Consider the following 14,060-nt stretch of genomic DNA (forward strand, 5'->3'; position numbering starts at 1 on the left):
CGGGCCGAGCGGGAGGGCAGAGCCGCCGGTCCCTGCCCCAGCCGGCTGTCCGTGCCCGGTACGTGCCGCCCCTGCCCCTAGCGCAGCCCGCTGTCCTTGCCCTGCGCCGTGCGGGAATCAGCCCTGGCTTTGTCTCGGGGTGGCTTCGCCCCCTCCGGGCATATTCCGTGCCTGCCGCAGAAAGTTAGCATCCCTGTGAGATTGTCCCTGGGCTCCTCTAAAAATGTGTTAGTGAGGCGCCGCGGGAATTTCCTTGCTCCCAGATAGGCGACAGTCTGCGCCTAGGAAAGCTGTTAGTAACCCTGGTTATTCTGCGTGGGGGCAATGTGGCAGGGGATTATTTCTTTGAGAACTTCTGTGCTGGCATTTCCTAACTTGTTAGCAATTGTCGGGGCTTTTATTGGAGATAATAATTCACTTGACTGCTCTTATTAATTGTCTATTTAATAACATTAGCTATCAATGAAATGCTGGAGCATTTCCTATGGTTTTTAGCACACTAATTGTGATGAGTAGTGGGATTCTGGGCTTCCTAGCAGAAGTCAGAATCTAACCTCACCGAGCAGGATTCCCTGTGCCCCAGCTCCATGCAGGGATGCCAGCTCCAGCCTACAAGCCTTGGATGGCATCCAGGCAGGGCAGTGCTGGTGCTGGCACTCTGCTTCTCCAGACAGTCCTGGGATAACAGGTCCAAAGAGCTTTTCGGTCAGACAGGTGTGGTGAGAACCCTGCAGGCACTAACGTGGGGCTCACAGCTTGCATCTCTTGGGGGAGAGGGAAGGAAGGGCATCTGTGTTAAGATCAGGTGACAATGCCATTTGCTGGTGAACTGCAGTTTGAGAGAGAGAGTTGGGGAGAAGACACAGACAGAGATGTTCATGGAGTGCCCCATGCATTCCATGCTCATGGTATACGGAGGGTAAAGCCAAACTGGTGCTTCCTTCTGCCTCTCCTGAATCTCTCTGGAATTTTTAATGAAAACAGCTAGTCACAATAACAAAGGGTAATGAACAAGATGTTTTCCATTGCTGCTGCTTGTTCCTCCGTGCTACCAAGGGAAATGCAAAGCAGCATTTCCAAAACAGGTCCAGGACCTTGTTTTAGTGGGACAGGATCTTCCCCATAAGAATTCATTCAGTGCTGTGCTACCCATTCTCAGAACCAGGGATCCTATTGTAGTACTGGAACAAATGCAGCCTTAGAGACTATATCATCCTTTTGGAAATAAACTGCCATCTTTTGGGGGGAGAAATTATTATTTTATCTTTTATACACAAGTACACAAGAATGCTGACAATTTTAGAATGATTAGGTTTTTTTAACTTACAACTCAAAGGACAAATAGGGTTTGCAGCCTTTCATAAAGCCTCTTGATTTAAAATTCCTGGTTTGTAAGGTGCAAAACATCATTGATTGTCATTATATTGATCAAAACACTTAGCAGCTCCAAGGCTGGGAGCTTTTTGTTGTGTGGGCTCTTCCCAGAAAAAAAAACCTATGACCCAGAATTAATAGAATCAACCACAAATGATAAAATATGTGCTCCTGAAAATCGATTATTATTTTTTGTTTCAGGAAAAAATAGACAAAAATTACATTTAAAGGGAAATGAAAATAAAATGTATTACATCTAAAGAAGTAAAAGTAGATAATGTTCTCGTTAAAAATCATTAATACTTTCATTATTTTACTTACTCACCTTAAAAAAAATATATATATTGGCAGATGCTGGAGCTGAATGGGTCAGTTGAGAAGTGAAGGGAAATACAGAATGTAGACTATATATATATATTTATGTGCAATTATATGTATAAGTATGTATATGGAAATGCAAAGATCTGCACCTGGGATGGAAAAGAATCCAGGTTGGGGACTGACTGGGCAGACAACTTTATTGACAGGAGGATCTGATGAGTCTCTTGGACACATCCTAGAGCAGGAGCATCCTGGCCTATATGAGCAATATTGTGTCCATCAGGTTTGGGTTATAACCATTTCCCACTATCCAGCAAACCCTGGAATTTTATGTCCTGTTTGGTGTTCCTCACTGGGACAAGTCCAGTTGTAGGTAATCAAGGCAATAAGCAGACTCATGTATGATGTGTAAAGACAAAAAGAACTGAGTTTATCACTCCTAAAAAGACAAGTTTAAGGGGGAAATCTTACTGCTGCCTCCAGTTACCTCAGGGGTGGGCATAGAAAGGGTAAAAGCAAACTCTCCTTTTGGAGGGGATGCAGTGAGTGAGAGTCACACCAGCAGCTGCCGAATTGGGGTGTTGGTTGGTGAGGAGCTCAGCATGAGCTGGCAATGTGCACAGGCAGCCCAGAAAGCCACCTGTGTCCTGGACTGCACCACAGGCAGCGTGACCAGCAGCTGGAGGGAGGGAATTCTGCCTCTCTGCTCCACCTGCAGTGCTGCATCCAGCTCTGGGGCCCCCAGTGTGAGAAGGACATGGAGCTGTTGGAGGAGTCCAGAGGAGGGTCACAAAGAGAATCCAGGCACTGGAGCCCCTCTGCTGTGAAGGCAGGCTGGGAGAGTTAGGGTTGTTCAGCTTAGAGAAGAGAGGGCTCTGGGGAGGCCATGTGGCACCTTGCAGGACCTAAAGGTAGTGCAAGAGAGCTGGAGGGGCACTTTTAAAAGGGCATGGAATGATAGAACAAGAGGTAAGAGCATTGGGATGATGGAGGGTAGGTTTAAATTGGATTAGGCCAGCATTAAATTGGAAGGAATTCATTCCTGTGAGGGTGGTGAGTCACTGGAACAGGTTGCTCAGAGAAGTTGTGGATGGCCCATGCCTGAAAGTGTTCAGGGACAGGCTGGACAGGGCTCTGGTCTAGTGGAAAGTGTCCCTGCCTGTGGCAGAGTGGTTGGAACTAGATGATGTCTCAGGTCCCTTTCTGCCTAAACCATTCTATGATTCTACCTTCCAATTAGAAATTAAGAAATAAATATTCACCTGGAGAGTGGTCTGAAATCAGTTAAAGTGGTTGTGAAATCTGCAACCGTAGCAATGTCCAATATTCCAATGGACATCACTGTGAATGACCTGATCTGACTTTGGAGTTGTCCCCTCTTCAGTGGGGGTTGGACCTGGGTGATCTCCAGAGGTCCCTTCCAACCTGCCTCATTCCACAATTCTGATCCTGCATTCTTTAGGTGTGTTGGCTGAACGCACCAGATTCTGGAGGTGACTAAATATTGTTGTTTTTAAGGACAAAATGCTGTTTACTTTACACAGATTAGTAAGACCATTCATTTTCTCAAACTGTTGATATTAAGCGAGCAGAAGGCCAAGATCTTTAGTTGAGTGGATAATGCTCGTGGAATGATCACATCTGTGAAAGACTCTGAGAAAAAGATCTGTGTTACAAAGTCAGGGTTATCTCACATCTTCACTGATGGAGCCAGAGGAACTAAAAGTGACAGGACTTCCCTGGGTTTAGCAGCATCCACTCCAGTAAAGACATTAAATCATGCTTGCTACTAAATGCCATTTACTGGAGGTACCTTCCAATTCAAAATATGTATCAGATGGTTGGAGGTTAGGAGGGAATTCACAATGTAATCTGTGTCCCTGCCTAAATGCACATCCAAGTATTAGCTGCTCCTGGGCAAAGGGTGAATGGGTTTCTGTTGTTAATCTCTGTGGAGATCTTTTGAACCTCTGCCCTTATAACTGGCAGAAAAGGGAGAGGAGAAGGCTCAGGAGTTTTTGCTGGGCATGCTCAATGAATCAATGAGAATTTCAGTCTCCAGGGTAGGTGGAGCTGCTAGGTTATACAAGGATTAAAGGAACACATATTCTCACTGTGTGTATACAGCGCTACTGAAAGCTGTGCTCAGTTGCCAGCCAGACTGCTCAGTAAGTGTGCATCCTGTCACAGCAATTTCTAAACCTCAGGTATTCATCACTTGAATTTCATTTAACTTTCAACCAGCCTCAGTCCTGCTTCACACCACATCCAGCCATGCTTTTTGAACACCCTGGAGAGCACCCACTCCTCTCCCGTTGTAAAATGGTCAAACATGACCACAGTGAGAATGCACAGACTGTGAGGTTGCTCTCATACCCTCAGAGCCCATCCTCAGCTTGATGTCATTCTAGTCTTCTCAAACCAAGAGCACAGAATCATAGAATGGTTTGGATCAGAAGGGACATGAAAGATCATCTAGTTCCAACCAAGGCAACCAAGGTTCAAAACATCAAAACTCAGGCTGTGAGCTTGGATCATGATGCTTCATAGCTCATGTAAGAATTTCCACAGCCAAGCAGCTGGCTGCTCTGGGTAGATTTCTGGATAGGTTTCTCTCTTAGGTTTCTGGTGCTATAGCTGGTTAATAATCACATATTTACTGGAGCTTGGACTTACTTGAGGTTTTCTCACATGCCAGCCAAGGGCCACAGTTGGAATCACCCTTTCTCTCTACTTACTTCAAAGTGGAACAATTTTCTGACTGAGAAGCAGAGATTAATCCTGTTGTGTGTTACTAGGAGACTCAGTGGGATTGTGGGAGGACTTTGGAATAAGAACAAGGGGGACCTGAGTGCCCCACAGTGTCCCACTGAGTGACCGGTTTACCAACCTGTTTACCTGTTACCTGTTTGGGTCCTCTTGGTTTGGATGCTTTTGAAGAACTTTGAGAAGTCTTTCTGTCTTGGGAAAGAAATTAAAACAATGAGTTGAAATCCTGTTGGCTTTTTATTTGTATGACTGGAAAACTATTCCTCAGGAAGGTCTAATCCAGTTTAGGGCATGTAAGCTTTCCTTTAGGAAGCCACCAACTAACTGAATGACTGTAATCCCTTGAAGCCACTTGCTCCCCTCCCAAGTGAGGAGGAGAACTGGGAAAAAAAAGTGGACCTCATGGATTGAAAGAAGAAGTTTAATAATTGAAACAACATTAAGAATGATACTACTGCTAGTACTAATGAAAAAAGAGAGGAAGGGGGAATGAAATCCAAGAGACACACGGGATGCACAACACAATGGCTCAACACCTGCTGATGGATGCGCAGCCCAGCCCTGAGCAGCAATCAGTGCTCTCAGCCAACTCCCCCCAGTCTATAACCTGGGCACAATGTTCTGTGGTGGGGAATGTCCCTCTGGCCAGCTGGGGTCACCTGTCCTGGCCGTGCTCCCTCCCAGCTCCGTGTGTGCTTGTTTGATGGCAGAGCACAGGAAGCTGGAAACTCCCTGACTTAGGGTGAGCACTGCTTAGCAACAACTAAAACATCAGTGTGTTACCAACATTCTCATCCTAAATTCAAAACACAGCCCTGTACCAGCTACTAAAAAGAAAATTACTGTGTCAAAACCAGGACAATGATTTCAGTGACATAACTAAGGTGTTGTTTAATTCTGCAACAGGAACAAAGCAGAGCAAGAAGCAAAGCTGTTCAACAGAGCAGCCTCTTGCCTTGCCTAGAGCATGGTCCTCTCTATTTAAAGTCAGTGGGGTCTCAGTGCTTGTGTCTTTTGCATGTGGCCACAATTCCTTTGGCCTACAGGCAGGATGGACTCTGGTACCTTGCACTGCTGTGTATGTCTCAGTAAATGGACTGCCAGGAGTGCTCCTCTGTCTTCTGCCCAGCATGAATTAACTCCTGCTGGAATTAAACTCTTTGTTCTTGCATAGTGAGGAAACATGTTCATGGTCACAGGGCCAGCTGGAATGTAACTCAGTAAAGTCTGAGGGCAACTCCCACATCATTCACTGCCACAGTTAAAAGTTCCATTCTGGGTAAAGAAATTAAATGTAAATAAATTTATCTCTTCTTTCATACCTTAAGGGGCAACATTAATCATCTGTGTAATTTCAGGGGAGTCAGCAGAGTTATGCTAGGCATCAGACTGGCTTTTAGTCAAAGGTGCTTTGCAGTGAGCAGTTATGACAGTAATGCAATAACTTGGAGCATGCCTCGGGGGGTCCTGCCCTCATATGGCATCTGCAGTTTTCATTTATTACTCTGGTGGTAGAAATACTTCACACATACATACACCAGCACCTGTGATCTCTGATACCATGGTCAGTCCCTGAGAAGGAAGTCTCCCTATTGACTCTGGTGGACTTGGTGTCTACAGGCGGCTTACAAACCACAACAGAAAATTATCCATATTTCTGATTAAAAAAAAAAAGGTTTAAAAATACTAAAATATGTTATGCTTCTGGGAGTACAGGGTATCCTGCAGTTCTGTGAATCATCTAGAATAGCAGGGCCATAGGAAAATAAGGAACTGTGCGTGGAAAGACTAGGTAAATCTAAGTTAATACATGAGCTTTGGCAATCAAAGCTGCCAATGCAAGCTGTCAGGACTCTGCCAGGGAGACAGATGGCATGATGACAGCAAATGGATGGGTCTCTAAAACTCAATTACCATTTCAGCTCAGACCCTTTTTCCATATGCCAAGTTGTGGAAGAGCTTTGTTTATCTTGAGCTTTATGCATTGTGACAGATAATTTGCATAGGTGTGAAGCTATAGGGAAGGCTGTTACAGTGTGAGGCTGAACATGAGTTCTTCTGTTTGGTGTTTTCCAGGTTACCTTTCTGCTGCCTCGCAGGTGGCAGGTTTCTGAACCTTTATTTACATAAATCTATCCATAGTCTAGAAATGTTCTTTTGAGCTGAGAGGCAAAGCGTTTTAGGATCTGTTTACCACATTAAGAATATAAATCACTCTCAACAGTTTTCTGAGCCAGAAGTTCTTCAACTCTTTTTCATATACCTACTTTCATCCCCATTACATTCCCTTTGACTCCTTGTCAGTGTGTTTCCATGCCCACTGGGCAGCCCACTTCCATTAGAGTGCTGGAGTGCCTTATTCCCAAACCTCCTCTCACTTTAACATCCAGGACTAGTTTTGTTATTGTTATTGTTATTTGTTTTGTTATTTTGTTATTGTTATTTAGTTGGTAATAGGTGCAAAAATTAAACCACTGATGCCATCCTCAAGGGATGTCTTTTCTCCCACTCCAACAACTTGATTTCCTTATAGGCCTTTGCTTGCTGCCTTCTTCCCTGGAGATCTCTGAGCAGCCACAGCCACATCCCTACCTGCCAAAGGAAGCACTGGCACAGTTGTACAGCTTTTCTCAGCTAGGGTACCATCTCAGTCTCTCAGATTCATAGTCACATTATGCTTCCTTCCAGCTCTGGAATATTTTTCCCCCTGATTATTCAGTGTAGCTGCATGTTTCCCTGCCCTGCCTGCCCAGGTCATGCAGGTCAGCAGAATGGGTCTTAATTTAAGGAAGGTAAATTCCCAGTATTTTAAAGCCATACAACATGGCAGGTCCTTAGAGAAAATAAGAAAGCTGTGGAATTTTGCTTATTTGTATTTCATACCTGCATTGCTGGGTGAGTGAGAGGTTCATACAAATGAGAAGAACTATTTACAAGTTTGAAAAAGTCAAATGGCAGGTTGTGACCACACACTTTCTGTCTGCAGCTAAAATGAATCTGCTCTCATGTCTCTGCAAGAAAAGTACTTGCAGATGTCTTCTGCAGGCTGATAAAGAGCTTGCCTCTGGATCATGGGCATGACAGCAAACTTTTCCAGCTATTTGAACAAAGACAACCATTTTTAATGGTCCCCAAACATAATTTCTCTTGTAGAATTTGACAATATCATGTGAGAAATATCGTGTTTTGGTCCCTTCTATCGCAGCAAGCACCTGATCAAGCAATCTACTTGCTACTGCTATGAAATTTTCTGAACCCTTGGGATGGAGAGGGTTGTATAAATGTGTCTAAATGTCTCTGTTTTTCACAAGGTTTTTTATTAGTAGCATCATTATTTTTAACAACCAGTATTCACTGCTATAACAGCAAAATGTTGCCAGACCTTTCTTAATTGTCTCGCACTGCATTTTATTAAAAACGGCAGATTTTTCTTCTGGCTGCTGATCTGTGATTCAAGATTGGAGATTGTAGCTGAGAGGTGGTGGCCCAGTGGTGTGTGAGCTGCAGCATCTCCCTGTGCTTCCACTCAGCTGCCACTTTGGGGACATGATGTGTGACACTGGGAAGATGCTCACACAAGAGCTGCTGGTGGGAAAACCTATCCAGCAGGAGGGGCTGGGGCCAGCATCTCTGGGCCACCCTGGGGTACAGCTGTGTGCCCTCCTGTGCTTGTCACACGGTGAAGCCACCAGGCTGCTGGCATCTGCCACCAGTGAGTTTCTCCTTTCCTTTCTGAGCCATCCCCTGCCTTTCTTTGAGTGCCTCCAGGCAGATGCAATGGATAATGTAATTCTTGTCCCTGCAGAGACTGACCTGCAAGGGACCTGCTTGGACTTGGTCATCTGGTGGATCCTGTAAGCTCATCTTTTGTAGTTAATTTTTCAATGTCTTCTCTGATTATTTTCTGCTTTCAGATTTTGACTGAAGCCTTGTTTTTTTCCGATTTTGTCAGGATTTTGGTGTAAATTTAGTAAAAAGTCTTCCATGTTGACACTACTGAATTATTCAGGGTCTGATAGGAACATACTTAGTGGTGTGTCTTCATTAAAGTCATCTGCACAGAAGGTAGATTTATATAGTTAAAATCTTGTCTTAGTTTGGAAAGGTGTCTGCTAAGGAAGGCAGGAGCCTCCCCTGAAATGGAAAAAATGTAAACCCCCTCCCTCAGAATTGTTATAAATTTGAAATTAGGGAGGCTCTCAGGCAAAAATATGGGAGCAGGAATAACAGTTCTTTACTAGGGAAGAAAATAAAAAGATAAAATATACAATGTAGTAGACTACAACACTGACAGAGTCAGAACACAACCTGACACCCTGTGGGTCAGGGTGTTGGTAGCAGTCCAATTGGAATTGTGGCTGCAGCCCTCCTGGAGTGTCAGAGGTGGTTCTGCTGGAGCAGGGATCCTGTAGAAAGGTGCAGTCTTCTTCTGAAGATCCAGTGGAAGAGCAGCTGCTGTTCCTCTGGGAAATCCAGTGGAGAAGCTGTGCTGGTGTTCCAGAAACTGAAGATTATATCCCGGTAGGAATGCTTGGCTCCTCCCCCTGGGCTCACATCTCCCAATGGGATGCTGTAGTTCTTATCAGCCATGCAGTGACATTCAATAGCCTGTTATCAGCAGATGTCCCCTCCTGAGGGAGGAGTGGGTGTGGAAGAGATAAGGAAAACTGCCCACTGAACAGGAGACAACTGCCATACAGGTGGCGATAGAATACAATTTGCTTGGCAATCTGGGACAAATCTGAATCTCATTTTGGAAATAAAGGAATCACTGGTTTTTGAAAGGACTCCTCGTCTGACTTGATACAACTTCAGCACTTTCTGGGCAGACTCTCAGTGTCTTTCCTCCTCTCCACATTTCAGCATCTTCATTGTATGCTCCTTTCTCTCCATTCTTCTCTGTTTTTCTGACCACTGGAGTAGTTAATATAAGCTGCTTTTACTACATCACCACTAGCAACTGACTTGGCTAGGGTTATAAATGCAACTGCATAACCACAACAAAGAATTCAATGAAATACAACCCCAAACCCCACCAACATTTTCATGTTTTAAAGCTTTCCATTCAACATTCACACATATGACATCTCCTGTGCCTTGCTTTGACTCCTTGCAGTAGTCCCAGTCTTGCAGAGCTGCCCACACAGACATGTGCTTCCCATCCCTCCAGTTTTGGTGTCACTCCAGCCAGTCTGTAGGTGCTCAGTCCTTCTCCTGCCACCTTCCCTCCTGCAGTAAGGCCATGTCTTGATGGGAGGCTGCAAGTGGAGTCCTGGGTTTGAGTTGCACAAAGACAAATGGTCTCTCCACAGAGAGACCTTCAAATGTTCTTCATTTCAAGGAGGCTTTCTGCTTTTATGACAGCTGTGACTGTAAGGAACCATAAATCCTGGTGTCCTTGTCCCAGGTAATCCCTCTTGCCCAGTGAGACACCTGCCCCATTAAACACCACATTACAGCCTCAGATTAATGACAAGTGTTACAAAAGAGCACCACAGGCCATGGAGAGCCACAGCAGCTTCCTAAGGGTGCGTCTTGCAAACAATTATCAACAAACAACCAGCTGGACTGTTCTGCAGAGTGAGGTTTACTGTACAGGCTGAGGCTGTGCAAACAGAGTTAGCCATCCATATGCCTAGCATTTATAATAAAAATTTATGGCAGCTGCTTTCTGTGAATGTCAGTGAAATAGGTGAGGAAATAGATTTTTTGAAGCAATCTATATGAATCTCTCCCATTCATTTCAAGGAGAATTATTATTCTGAAATGTAATAAGATTTTTTTCTATATTAAACTGAGATGTCTAAAATGTGGATATCTAAATCCTGTGGACTACTTAGTAAATCTCAGAAAGACATCCCTATCTGAAACAAGCTTTCTTTTCTTTAGCTAAATAATAATACTCCTCTACTATCTCTTATATCCTTTATCATTTCAAGTGAAGAGAGACATGCTTTTGCTGTACAAAAGCAAGACCACTCTCCAAGGTATGTTCAGTAAGCAATCAAGGCACCCTATTATGAGAAATTACCCTCCACAAATTTAGATACAGTAAAAGATGACATACATCCTTCTGTTCTTGTCAGCTTAAAATGCAAAGAGGGTTAGACCCACCTCTCTGCATGTCTCCCTTTCTTTGCACGGAGCCAGAGCAGGGGTCAGCCCACAGAACCAGAGAGGAAATGTAATCTTCTGATATTTACCAACTGGATTATTTATGGCTGTGTGAGTTGGTTCCCAGCATGCAGGAGAGTCACATGAAGCTGGGCCCTTCTGGGAGAGCAGATCTTCTCGTGGCCTGTGATGGACCTAAATATTTGCATTGATTAGATCCCACTTTGATGCTGTTATTTCATCATTATGAGCCCTGTGTGAATCATAAATTATGAGCATGTAGTATGCAGCACAGGATGTGCAGGGCACTACAGCTTGAGGTGGGCATGAACCTTTGGAACGTGGCCAGTGGATCCTTTTTAAGCTGGACTTATTTCAGGAACCCATCCTGATTCATGAATGTTTCATTTCAAGCATGTGCTTTAGTCCTATCCCAACGAGCAGAGTTTGAGGATATGCTTAAAGCTAAGAATGGGATTTTGAGGTATCCCTGACTCAAAGGCAAAGCATAGGAGAATTTTCACAAAATTTGAAGGCAAAAAGATTAGACTGTAGAGAAATGTAACTACAGGGAAGTCCCCTCCCTTTTAGGAGGGGGATACATTTCCTTTTAGGAAAAAGTGTAGAAATGTATCCAGTTCTCTGAATGCAGACAACATTAAGGAAAATACTATACTACATATTTAGAATGAATTAAATCAATTGACAGCTATCCAGCCACAGAGAAAAATAATGTAATTTTAACTGAGCAGCAAAATGGTTCTGCCTAATAGTTAAACATCAGTGAGCTCCACTGTGTCTCATAAAATGCAGATCTCATTATCTGTTTGTTACGTGCATCGAGAGATAACTGTTCAAGTTGAAAAGTATAAAAATTTGATTTAATTCAGTGACATTTTGGATACAAGAGGGTCAGGTTGGTCTTATAAGAAATAACAGCTTGGGGCATATGGAAGAGAGTGTAATTGAAGATAAGGCTCTAGCAAGATGAGTGGAAAATGTAATGAGAGTTCAAGGATACATTAAACAAATGCACCCTGGCCTTCACACAGTAATCACCTACGTGTGCCATAAGGCAAGCAGCAAATGTAATTGACTCCCTGAAGGAAGATCATTACAGCTTTGGTGCTTGCTGCCTCATGCCACGATCTCTTCTTCCATTTGCAGCACTGAGAATTCAGATGTGGGAAGTCCTGGGATCCTGAGGGGTTATGTAGGAAATAGAGCCAGCTCTAAATAAACCCAGAGACCTTTTGGTGGCTTTTTCAAAGATTAAGTAGATATCTGTGAGTATCTGCCTCAATGTCAAAGATTAAAAATGAACAACACTGACATGAATGGGGTAGAAGCCCCAGTGATGAAGGAGGGTGGTCCTTTGAGGAGGAGGATAGTCCTTTAAGCAAACAGGAGAGGTAAGAAGTTTGTCTGTAATAGGCCAAAATAAAGAGAAAACACTTTTTTGTGGCCTGGTGTCTTGAAGGGGTTCAGTGTGATCACAGTTTCTTGTCTGTGGTATGGCAATTGTCCTGCTTTCCCAGTTCCTGGGCATTTAACCATATCATTTTAACCATCACCATATCTGACTGGGCTGTAGGGGTATCAGGGATATGGCAGAGGTGAAAGACCTTACCAAAACCTCAGCCAGTTCCCAGAGGAGTTAGACCTGGAGGGATAAATGGATTGTAGGCTTTCCTGGTTCAGAGATCTATCTGCTCCTATTGAGGGAACTCCAGCATATCACAGAGATATCTGTCAACTAACCAAAACATTTGGAGGCTTACAGAGCCTTTATTTCCCTGAAAGCTTCCTGTAAGCCAAAAAGGAGGATTAGAGCCAGAACTGGCCTAAAAGTACAAGCAGTTTACCTGCATTTGTCCTCAGCTTAGGCTCTAATGAGAAAGTCCTGACCGTGACACCTGTTTGTATGAATCCCAACTCCTGCTTAGTACTCAATAGTTGAAATCAATAAAATAGACATATTCTCGATATCAAATAAAAATTTTTTTGTTTTTGCATTGAAGAGTGGCAGACAATTTGGTACTTAAGTAACAAATGTCTCATTTCGTAATGTTTCCTGTGTGGCATACTCAATCTGTTATTAATTAAGGTGGCACTGAGGTCCTGTTAAGATTGATCAGCTGAGTAGCAGTGGATTCATCTCTTGATGTCTTCAGATTAGAACTCAATGTTACCTTAGCTCACAGTAAGAGTATTTGGGGTGAAATTTACGGGCAAATTATAAGGAAAACTGACTGGAAGACCTACTGCTTTCTTCTGGCCTCGAGGCTGCTATAAGAATGCTGTCAGAACACATTTTTCAAGAATGTCAGTTTAAGTTCTTCATTTCATTTGAAAATACGTGAGAAACAGAGATCAGGTTCCTTCTACAGAAAAGAAAAGTGGGATTTCAATCCAGCAGCAATAGCTACTTGTCTGCATAGTGCAGTCACATCCATGTCTAAGCACTGAGAACTTCCCAAAGCTGCAGCCACAAACATGTGACAAATACATTCAGCTTCTCTGTACTGTATCACAGGCAGATAATTTGCCTACCTGCATTTAAAGATGTGCAAGCACCTGTCTTTCAGCCACCCTGAAAATGCTTCTCTAAGCTTCAGCATTTGGGAAGGCCATAAAGCAGAAATGTGCTGCCAGGCTGGGGCTGCTTTTAGGGCTGCTGACAAACAATGGGATGATCAATTCTCCCAGTGCTCCATGTGGAAGGTTAATCTAAGTGGCCTTCTGACCCTACACTCAGTAATTGGAGGAACTGCTTTGAAGATGATGCAGTTGCAGTGAAAATACATCAGCAATGAAACATTTTTCAATAGGTTTTACCACTAAGACCCCATGGCTACATATGAAATTCCCTGGTGGCACAGGTGGGCTGGTGGAGCTGCTGCCCTCTGTCTCTGCTCCAGAGGAGGAACCCTGAGTCACTGCCTGCTCCCAGCCAGCACTGGGTTAACTGAGTCAGGAGAACCTGTGTGAAAACAGCCACTTTTAATGGGCTGTTCCCAGAAAAATCAACACAGGTCCTCCCTGAGACACTGGAGCTTCTGTGTGAGCACAGGGATGCATCCTCAAGCAAGGGTCTTCTGGCCATTCCTCTTTCTGGATGAGTAAAGGGAATATTTAACTATCTGGACAACATACAGAAAGAGAGAGATGGGATGTCAATGTTTTATCAGCACAAATTTAGGGTTTTCACTCTACTCAGAAGCACAAAGCCATAAATGAATCCTGGAGATCATCTCAGAGCAGTACCCAGGCTCACTCTTCACACTGTTCTGTAATATGCTCTGCAATGCCACCAACTTTAGTTGCCTTTTTATGCATTTATGCATTAATAATGTAAAAATAAACACAAGTGTTAGTGTTATTTGAATAACAAAAAAAAAAAAGGATTTGGCATAAATAATGCCAAATTTGCTCATTTATAGAAAAATTCATTTTGGTTACTTTGTGTTTCATTAGCTTTT

The sequence above is a fragment of the Geospiza fortis genome, unplaced genomic scaffold (genome assembly GCF_000277835.1).
Source record: "Geospiza fortis unplaced genomic scaffold, GeoFor_1.0 scaffold282, whole genome shotgun sequence".
NCBI lineage: Eukaryota > Metazoa > Chordata > Aves > Passeriformes > Thraupidae > Geospiza > Geospiza fortis.